We start from the raw sequence: 11,354 nt of genomic DNA, 5'->3' as shown, positions 1-11,354 counted from the left end.
TGATGTCCCTATATAAGTCGCCGCACGCCTCGTGTCCTGTCATAGTGACCGGAGACAGCGACGAGGCAACATCTCCAGAAGAGAAGAAGAGAAGAACAGAAGACAGCGACGGCGACAGCGGCGTCAGAAGACCGGGCCACCGCTTGTAAAAGAGCTAGAAGAAAGCGAGGTGGCCCGGCAAGAAGAACCAAAGAGAGGGACAAGGAGGAGTCCGGCGAGAAGACCCCCCAAGACAGAAGACCCCCGGAGCTGTGCAATAAACTATTTTAACCCTTGTGTGTTGTGTTTTTTTTTTTTTTCACAGGTGAATGGGTAGGGGTACATTGTACCCCATACTCATTCACATAGGGTGGGGGACCGGTATCTGGGGGCCCCCTTATTAAAGGGGGCTCACGGATTCTGATAAGCCCCCGCCCGCAGACCCCGACAACCAACGGCCAGGGTTGTCAGGAAGAGGCCCTTGTCCTCATCAACATGGGGACAAGGTGCTTTGGGGTGGGGGGGGCCGCACGGCCCCCCCTTCCCCAAGGCACCTCCCCATGTTGAGGGCAGGTGGCCTGGTATGGCTCAGGAGGAGGGGCACTCACTTGTCCCCACCCCCTTTCTTGCCCGGCCGGGTAGCGTGCTCAGTTAAGGGTCTGATATGGACCTGGGGGGACCCCCACGCCGTTTTTTCGGCCTAGGGATTCCCCTTGAAGTCCATACCAGGTGACGGGGACAGCGACGCTTCCTACGCTGGTCCCGGCTATCTGGAGCCGTGCTCAAAATGAGCAGACTTTCCTCCGTGTGTGTGTGGGCGAGTCCGTTCATTTTTCAAAAGTACAGCGGATAGTCTGGCGGACTTAGTCCGCCGTACCTAGTCCGCGGCAAAAGTACCTTGTGTGGGCAGGTAGCTCATTCGGAAAGTCCGGCGGACAGTCCGGCGATCAGTCCGCCAGACTAAGTCTGCCGGATAGTCTGATACGCGTGTACGTGGCATAAGACAGTCTACAAGCTGTTGTGCGAATCAAACAAAATTGATCACATCTGATGTACTGGTGGCCTATCTCATTTCTTGTGACCCGAACAAGCCAGGAAAGTACAAATACCCCCCAAATGACCCCTTTTTTGAAAGTAGACATTCCAAGGTATTTAGTAAGAGGAATGGTGAGCTTTTTGATGTTGTAATTTTTTCCCACAATTCTTTGCAAAATGAATATTATTTATTTTATTTAAATTTTTTCCACAGAATTGTCATTGTAATAGGTTATTTCTCTCACGTAGCATGTGTATACAACAAATAATGCCCCAAAATTAATTCTGCTACGATACCAAATGTGTGGGACTTTTTCACAGCCTGGACCAACATGCAGGGAGCGCCATCACTTGTTCTAGGAGCATAAATTACACATCTAACTTGTTGACTACCTATTACACTTTTGAAGGCCTTGAAACACCAGGACAATGACACGTGACACCGACGTGGCACTGATGACACGTGACACTAATGCGTGGCACTTATGACACGTGGCACTGATACGTGGCACTGATGACAGATGCCACTAATACATGGCACTGATGACACGTGACACTGACAGATGGCACTAATATGTGGCACTGATGACAGATGGCACGTATACGTGGCACTGATGACACGTGGCACTGATGACACATGTCACTAATACATGGCACTGATGACATATGGAACTAATACGTGGCACTGATGACACTTGACACTGATGACAGATGGCAAGTGACACTGACAGGTGGCACTGATGACTGATGGCACTAATATGTAGCACTGATGACATGTGACACTGATATGGCACTGATGACAAATGGCACTATGTGGCACTGATGACACGTGGCACTGATGACAGGTTGCACTGTGGACAGGTGGCACTGATGACAGATGGCACTGATGACAGATGGCAGTGGGGGCAGATGGCAGTGGAAGCAGTGGGGACAGGTGGCAGTGGGGACAGATGGGCACTGTATTTTTATTTTATTTTACTTTATTTTTTATTTTATTTATTTTTTACACTGACCGCTGCAGAGATGCAGTGGTTCATCTCTCCCTCCTCACACGCTGTCTGTATGAGGAGGGAAAGCCGGCGATGAGAGATGATCTCATATGTTTACATACAAGATCATCTCTCATTGGGCACGCCGATGACGCTGTAAACGGCCGCTGTGATTCGCCGTTTACAGCGATCTGTGACTGGCTGTGTCCGGGGAACACGGCCAGCACAGAACTTCTCCGATGCGTGCCCGCGGTGGCGCGCAGAGGGGAAGTTAAAGGGAGGACATCCAGGGACGGCCTCCCGGCAGTTAGCGTCCGCGCTGCAGCCATCTTTTGGCTATAGCGCGGGCGCGAAGTGGTTAAACAGTAAAACATGATATGGAAACACTAACAATACCTATAACAAAGTAATTTGCTTGATTTACACTTAAAAAGTAAACGCAGCATTAAATTATTAACCCCTAATATTTACTGACAGCTGTAAAAAAAATCACAGATTTTTACAAACTGTCAGTAAATTTACTGGTGTTTGACAACCCACTCCGCACCATGCCTTCATGTCTTGCGCGTGACGTCTTAGGTGACGTTCCAGCGCTGGTGCTGTATTTTCCATATGGTCCAACATTAGGATTTTGGTGTCTTCAGCCGCTGTGGGCATTGGTTGCCACTCATTGAGATGATTCTTCTTTGCCTCCTTGATTGTATCGCGTAACACTGGGAGGAGCCTGCGGGGGTATGCCGGGTGCATATAATGCCCCTATTCCATGCTAGCCTGTCTCTAGGCAGCACATTCATTTCACAGCGCATATCCAATGAGTCATTCTTTATCACATCTCAAGGTACTGTAGTTTTTCACATGGCCATAGCTTATGTTTTCAGATTTTCATTATTTTTATGCTATCAGTTTTTTTGTTGTTTTTCTTTTTCCCCACAATGGACATTTTTTTTTCCATCTCAACACCAGACATCATACAACGTTTGCACATGATGCTTTCACTTTTTTGGGGGTGGGTTCAAGTCATCATTATTATTATTTTTTACCATATATATTTTTTAACACATTATTCATTTTTCATCTATACTATCACATGTGTAAACTGTAATTAAACCTATAGATGAAATATCAATAAGTAAAACTAGTAGCGCTAATGTAATGAATGATAAGTGACAAAATGCAAAAGATAAATTAAACCAGTCCTAAATTGGTAGTATGATTCAGACACTCTTCTCAAATTCTTGAATCTTCCACCACACTGCGTGCTTGTGACACCTCTCCCTCTGAAGAGCACACTCACCGACTTGCAATGCCTCCCACTCTCGTGCTTGGCTTCTACACTATTACACCCAAACCTGGGGTAAAAGACGAACATCCACTTGATCCACGTGTTAACTCAGCAAAGTGACTCTATATGTAGAGAAAGTAAAAAAGTGCTCCACATAGCGTGATAACGTTAAAACCAGTTTATTAAATCACACCAACACTAAAATGATTGCACTCACATTTCACATAGTAGAAAAAAGCCTTAAAGAGGAAGTAAACCCTGATGAGTTTACTTCCTCTTTCATTCCCTGCAAAGGTAAAGCATAATGGTTGCATAGTAGTCCATTATGTGTCACTTACCTGACACAGGAGCCAGCGATGACACCGCTGTCCCCTGTAGTCCGGCGCATCCATCTTCTCAGTGGGTCTCGCTGCTCCACCGCTGTCATTCGGCGAAGCCGTGATGACGTCACTCCCGCGCATGCGCATGGGAGCCGCCACGTGCGGTATATCGCTGTTGACGGGGTCGCGCTTAGTGCGCCTGCGCGCCGCTGTCTACGGCACATGCGCCGTAGACAGCGGTGCCTGTCTTTCGGCAAATATCTCCTAAACCGTGTAGGTTTAGGAGATATTTCTTGGACCTACAGGTAAGCCTTAATCTAGGCTTACCTGTAGGTCAAAGTGTGTTGTAAGGGTTTACAAACACTTTAAGTGTAACACACAGCAAACAACAGCCAATGGTTCAGTGGTGTACTGCAGCCTCGGCGGACCAGAAGTGTGCGCGTCCGGTCTTCACCCAGTGGGCTCTTGCCTCAGCTCCCGGAACTGACATATTTGGCAGCCTGCAGTTTCTGGTCCCATGTGGTCTATGCTCCACCGGCATTTAAAGCGGAGGTCCACCCTAAAAGGGACCTTCCGCTCATCGGAATCCTCCCCCCCTCCGGCGCCACAATTGGCACCTTTCAGGGGGGAGGGGGGTGCAGTTACCTGGATAATCCAGGTAACTGCACCCACGTCCGGGATAGCTCTCTGCGGAAAGGGGCGTAGATTACGCCCCTTTCCGCAAGTGCCCGCCCCTTCCGCAAGTGCCCCGCTGCCTGCTGGGAAACACACAGATCCCAGAGGCAGCGGGGATCGTTCCTTATTGCTCAGCGCGACTCGCGCATGCGCAGTAGGGAACCGGGAAATGAAGCCGAAAGGCTCCATTTCCTGATTCCCATACCCAAGATGGCGGCGGCAGCACCCGAGTGACGATCTAGAGATCGGCTTCGGGTGCCGACAACGTGGGCGCGCTGGACAGGTAAGTGTCACTATTTTAAAAGTCAGCAGCTGCAGTATTTGTAGCTGCTGGCTTTAAAAAAAAAAAAAACGCGGAGTCCCGGCGGACTCCCACTTTAAGTGTCTATTTGGGACGAGTGGCCATCCCTCCTCACTCATTTTTACATATACCTTATTTAATTAATGTACATTGAATTTTATTGATTTATTCATATATTTTGTTTGTAGACTTTGGTGCACCTACCCCTGAAGAGTGTTTTTCACACGACCTACGCTATGCACTTACTTTTTTAATAGAAGATTTTTACATACAGAGGTCAGTAGACCATGTGCATTTTAAAGTGCTGCGTACTTATGTATGATCATTGCTTTATATCATATTATGGATTGCTATATTGCCATCAATGTGTTCATCATTGGTTGTTAATAAGGGGACTGTTCAGCCCATTGATTTGGGCATATATTATGATACTGTGTAAACATCCTCATAATAAATGTTTTTGCTCAAATTGACTGTTCTTTTGGCCACACATACCCACCTCACGCAAAGTCCCAAAAACCCTTCTCTTCAATCTCAATTACAATATTAGCTGTGTGGGGGAACAGGACCTGCCTTGTGCAGGAATGGGAGGAGGTTAACGAGCCAGGAACAGCATCCATGCAACAATTTGTGCATCTATTATTTTTGTTAAAGCTTGGCCTTTATATGGGAATATATTTGTGCATGCATATACTGAACATTTTTTAAATGAGTATCAGTAGGGTTACAACTATCCATGAATGGTATGAGACACATTGTTTTTAAATGATTTTGAGAAAAAGATTTAAATATTTGACAAATGTGTGTAGTTCTGCAAACAATATTGAAAAATTTGGAAAAATTGGTTTTAACCACTTTAGGACCGCCGCATGTAATTATACGTCGGCACAATGGCACGGACAGGCACAAGCACGTACCCGTACGTGCCTGCCTTCCATCGGGTGGGGGGTCCGGTAGGACCCCCTCCCGCTGGCTGCGGCGATCCGTTTCACTTCTGGAGTGATCTGGGATGAGGGGATAGCCGTGGTTTCTGGCCATCCCCTCTCAATCGCTCCTGGCAAATGAGAAGCTTCCCCTGCCTGTGTAGTGTAAACACAGGCAGCAGGAAGTGATGTCACTCTCCTCGAGGCGGTCTTTTTGACCGGATGGCGAGGAGAGAAGACATCCTAGTAAGTGCACCAACACTACACTGACATGTAGGTACACATAGGCACACTTTAACCCCCAGTCACCCCCTGATCACCCCCCGTTTTTATAGCGTTAGGTACCCCCATATACTACCTAATAAAGGTTTTAACCCCCTGATTGCCCCTAGAGTTAACCCTTTCACCAGCGATCACCGTATAAGTGTCACTGGTGACGCTGGTTAGCCAGTTAGTTATTTCGTTATTTAGGTTCCCCGTCAGGTTTTTATATAGCGTCAGGGACCCCCATATACTACTTAATAAAGGTTTTAACCCCCTGATTGCCCCTAGTTAACCCTTTCACCAGTGATCACCGTATAAGTGTTACGGGTGACGCTGGTTAGTTAGTTTGCTTTTTATAGCATCAGGGCACCCACCATTTATTACCCAATAAAGGTTTAACCCCCTGATCACCCGGTGGGTGATATCAATTAGGTTTTAGGGTCAGATAGGGTCTGCGTAGCCCCAGGCAGCGCTAGGTACCTCCCGTAGTGGTATAGTATCTGAACAGATCAATATCTGATCTGATCAGATCTATACTAGCGTCCCCAGCAGTTTAGGGTTGCAAAAAATGCATTGTTAGCGGGATCAGTCCAGATACCTGCTAGCACCTGCGTTTTGTCCCTCCGCCCAGCCCACCCAAGTGCAGTATCGATCGATCACTGTCACTTACAAAACACTAAACACATAACTGCAGCGTTCGCAGAGTCGGGCCTGATCCCTGCGATCGCTAACAGTTATTTTTGGTAGCGTTTTATATTTAAATCCTGAAGACAGTGCTTGGTTTCGGGATCCCGTACGCGGCTAGGCTACCAAAAAGTCCCCCCACATGTGGTATCCCCGTACTCAGGAGAAGCAGCAGAATATATTTTGGGGTGTAATTCCACTTATAACTATGGCATGTGTGAGCAATATATCATTTAGTGACAACTTTTTGTAAACTTTTTTTTTGTGATTATTTAATCACGTGGGACAAAAAAAAAAATATTCAATGGGCTCAACATGCCTCTCAGCAATTTCCTTGGGGTGTCTACTTTCCAAAATGGGGTCATTTGGGGGGGGATTTATACTGCTCTGCCATTTTAGCACCTCAAGAAATTAGATAGGCAGTCATAAATTAAAAGCTGTGTAATATCCAGAAAATGTACTCTAGTTTGTAGACGCTATAACTTTTGCGTAAACCAATAAATATACGCTTATTGACTTTTTTTTTACTAAAGACATGTGGCTGAATACATTTTGGCCTAAATGTATGACTAAAATTGAGTTTATTCGATTTTTCTTATAACAAAAAGTAGAAAATATATTTTTTTTTCAAAATTTTCAGTCTTTTTCCATTTATATCGTAAAAAATAAAAATCGCAGCGGCAATAAAATACCATCAAAAGAAAGCTCTATTTGTGGGAAGAAAAGGACGCAAATTTCGTTTGGGTACAACATTGCATGACCGCGCAATTACCAGTTAAAGCAGTGCAGTGCGAAATTGTAAAAAGACCTCTGGTCCTTAGGCTGACAATTGGTCCGGGGCTTAAGTGGTTAATGTAAAGTGCTGCCTTTTCTTTTCACATATGTTTGAAAAGTATACCAAGGTCTTTTGTAGTCAATCATTTGGTGTTCTGTTTTTTTTTTTTTTAAGTTTTATCTCTCTGATATAACATTTCTCTCCCCCCCCCCACACACACAGATGTATTTATAGTAGAGACGTCTTGTGAGTCCCATTTCCAGAGAGGCAGCTGTGGAATTGAACAAGGTAAGTGCTGATCACCAATATCAGAATAATGACAGTGCAGATGTACAATTACCTCTGAGAGAAGCTGAAATTTGTAGGATCAATTGTGATTCTCTGTACTGTAGCACAAATATGCCCATGGCAGACCGATAGGGATGAGCACCAAATTTGGTGAAATTAATTAGGCTGCAAAGTTTACAATGTTTCTGTTGTCAAAATGTAGCCAAATTAGCATCCATTTCACACTGGGGTGGGAGCGGCTTTGACGCTAATATGGCGATATTTTTATCGCCGCTGTACCGTCATTTTAGCAGCAGTATTTGTCCGCTAGCTGGGGGTGGTTTTACCCCCCTGCTAGTGGCCGAGAAAGGATTAAAACCACCACAAAGTGCTGCTGCAGCTGCATTTTGCCGCCGGTTTATCCGCGCTGCCCCATTGATTTCAATGGGCAGGAGTGGTGAAGATGCTGCTAGCAGGACTTTTTTTACTATCCTGCCAGTGCACCACTCCAGTCTGAAAGCCCTCGGGGCTTTCACATTGGAGACCCAGCAGTGGCTCTTTCAGGACGCTTTGCAGGAGCTATTTTTAGTGCTGCAGCGCCTGCAAAGAACCCCAGTGTGAAAGGGGTCTAAGGAGAAATTTGTTTGATAAAAAATACAATGAAAGGATGTATTTCATGAGGGTGGGGAGAGTGTTTAGGGTAGTTTATTATATTAGTGTAATTTGTGTTTTTTATTTTAATGTGTGTGTGTGTTTGTTATACATACAACAATAAAAAAAGAACTGTTTTTTTTTTGTTTTGTTTTTTATTGGATGTGGTTCATGGGGGGGTAGGGTATTCAGGATAGTTTATCATATTTCGTTTAATGTCATTTGTTTTTGTATTTTTGTGTGTATTTTATCATTATTTCTGTATGGTCACTTTTATTTATTATCTTATTTATTTGTTTGTTTAACTATTGGACTTTTATGAGCTGTCTGTTTTTTCCTTTCTGCAAAAAGAAAACTATTTAGGCTAATGAGGAGCACTTTTTTTGGCATAAGAATTTGTCTGGGATAGGTGAAAGGATCTTTGGTCCTACTCAGGAGACATTTAAAGCCCACTGTACCAAAAATCACCTCCATTTCACCTTTCTCGTTTACTCCAATTTATTTCACAAAAATATTGTTATGCATTCCAGATGCTTTCCAATTGCATTTTATGTGTTATCATTCACATGTATGAAAGATGTGGATACTGTGCCATGAAAGCAGCAAACATTTTTTTATGATGTGAATGCAGCTTTAAATAGAAATATCCACTTTAGGAGAAATAAGATATACCAATATATTTGCCACACAAACATTTCACATTCCTATTTTTTTTTTCCTGCACGCCAATGAAATCTTTTTAACTTTTTAAAAATAATTAAACTTTTTTTTTTCTAGAAAATACAGCTTCCCTATGCTCCAATATACCATTAAAGTGATAGTGAACTGCAGCATTAAAAGAAAAAAAATTACTGTAAGGCAATGGCATAATTTGCTAGTATGCATCGCATACTACTAACACATTATTAAATACTTACCTTAGAACCTCCAGCAGTGCGCTGTAAATGCTGACAGGGCTTCCATCTTCTCCTGGTCTTTGTTCTGGGTTCACAAGCTCCAGCTGTATGAGTGTCCTGGGCCACGGTGACATCACTCCATGGATGCAGCAAGGAACTCTAAAGGTCAAGCATGATATGCCGCCCCTTCAGAGCGCATGCCCAAGTGATGTCACTGGCTGCATGCAGTGTGAATATCTCTTAAATGATCGGGGAGCTCCTCTGAGCCGCCCCTGCCGTTCCTCCTATCGAAGAGTACAGGGGGCCCTCAAGGGCCCCCTGCAGCAAGGGGCTTGGACACCATGGCGATCTCAGCAACCCATATAATTCCGCCACTGGTGGAAGGTATGGGGGATAAAACATATTGATAGCAACTTCAGGAACTTAAAATGTATAGTCTGGAGAAAAGAACGGAAAGGGGAGAAATGATTGAAACCTTTAAATACATCAAGGGGGTGAATAAGGTTCAATTTTTTCAATATGAAACCAAAATCCAGAACACGGGGACATAACCTCAAACTAACTGAAGGAAAGTTCCAAACTATGTTTGTATAATATTATTTTACTGAAAGGGTGATTGGTGCTTGGAATAAACTTCCAGCAGAAGTAGTGAGACAGTCAACAGTAAGTGGCTTCAAACATGCTGGACACAAACACAGATCTATACGAAAAAGTTAACAAAAAAACAAACAAAAATAAATAAATGGGCAGACTCGATGGACTACTTGGTTTTTTACTGCCGTCTCTTTTCTCTGTTTCTATGTTACATGCTTTTCCAAAGCAGACATAGTCAGTGAGCACCATTCTCCCTGAACACACAGCCAGTGTCCTCCTCTGCTGACTGATTGTTTTGTACCTTACCTTCTTCTTGCATTGATCATTCATTTGGCAGAATGTAAGAGTGTATAGAAGCTGAGTGATCACATAACAGCCTATGTGGAGCTGTAGTACTGAAAACAGAAGAATTGTGTCCCTAGAAGTTTGTAAAGCTCACCATACACTATGCAACCTGATTGTACAATCTCCTTTAGATCTACCATCAACTATGTAGTGCAAGGGTCTGCCTGATTGGATACAGAGTGATTGTATAGTTAGGTATATCCTCCTAGTATATAGTAATATAGTGATGAAGGAGGTGTGTCTAGAGGGGTAAACATGCCCTTGTTCTATCAGATTGCTGCTACCCATCAGATTGTGCAATGGAAGTGATGTCCTGACCACGCACTTCACAGCGCAATGCGTTCCACACACTTCATGATCTGACGGGTAGCGGTATTCTGGTAGAACAACCAGCAGATTTGGACAAATGCCCATGTGCAAGCGGGCTGGGGCAAGAGTGCGGTCCAATGACAATTTCAGATCAGATTGTTATACCAATTACAACAACCCATGCGGACACTTACTACACCCAGCTACGTCTTGAATTTCTGAGTAATTTTTATCAATAAAGTGAGTGTATATAAATAAATATAGTATATTGACATCTGTGATGCTGTTTAGGTGTTCAAATTTGAAAGGCTAAAGGTTTAGCACTGAGCAGTATGGTGTGTACCCACATGGCCTCCTCCAATTTCCTACTGCTGGCATCCAGTTTCTTTCAAAATTTAATATCCAAGCAGCATCATTGATGTCAATATACTATATTTATTCATATATGCTCACTTTATTACTAAAATTACTCAGAAATTCAAGATGTCCGCATGGGTTGTTGTAAATGGTGCAAGAATCTGATGGGCTCTATAACAATCTGATCTGTAATTGTCATTGGTCCCGCTTGCACGTGTGCATTTCTCTAAATCTGCTGGTTGTTCTATCAGAATACCGCTACCCATCAGATCATAGTGTCTGGAACACATCTCGCCGTGGAATGCATGGTGGAATGCATCGCACATGCGCAGTAAGGTTTTTTTTGATCAGAACTTCACTTCCATTGCACAATCTGATGGGTAGCGGTAATCTGATAGAACACCCTATTATGTGATGCAGAAAGGCAGTGCATGATGGGATATGAAGTTTCCTGGGTGGTGACATGATGATACAGGAAGTGATGGCCTCAGAAAGCATCAACATGGTGCTTTGGGGGAACCCCAAAGCCCCCTCCCCATGTTGAAGGCATGTGGCCTGGTATGGTTCAGGAGGGGGATGCTCTCTGCGGCATGCCAGGTTGCATGCTTGGATAAGGGTCTAGTATGGATTTTGGGAGGACCCCTATGCCATCTAAAAAGAAAAATTGGCGCAGGGTTCCCTTTAATATTGATACCAGATCTGAAGGGG

General features: G+C 44.2%; 1 protein-coding gene across 1 annotated transcript in view; it reads left to right on the top strand.

Annotated features, from left to right (window-relative positions):
- Positions 1-7,425: 7,425 nt before the first annotated feature.
- Positions 7,426-11,354, top strand: part of LOC143930544 (pancreatic triacylglycerol lipase-like) — a 73,946-nt gene continuing 70,017 nt past the window's right edge. Inside the window, exon 1 of the mRNA XM_077454927.1 lies at positions 7,426-7,515. The gene's annotated coding sequence lies outside the window, so the exon portion shown is untranslated. The remainder of the gene's footprint in view (positions 7,516-11,354) is intronic.

Source organism: Lithobates pipiens, unplaced genomic scaffold (genome assembly GCF_037356315.1).
Source record: "Lithobates pipiens isolate NorthernLeopardFrog02 unplaced genomic scaffold, aLitPip1_a1.2 Scaffold_25, whole genome shotgun sequence".
Taxonomy (NCBI): Eukaryota; Metazoa; Chordata; class Amphibia; order Anura; family Ranidae; genus Lithobates; species Lithobates pipiens.
The sequence above is the reverse complement of the archived record's forward strand: the minus strand, read 5'-3'. Positions and strand labels throughout refer to the sequence as shown.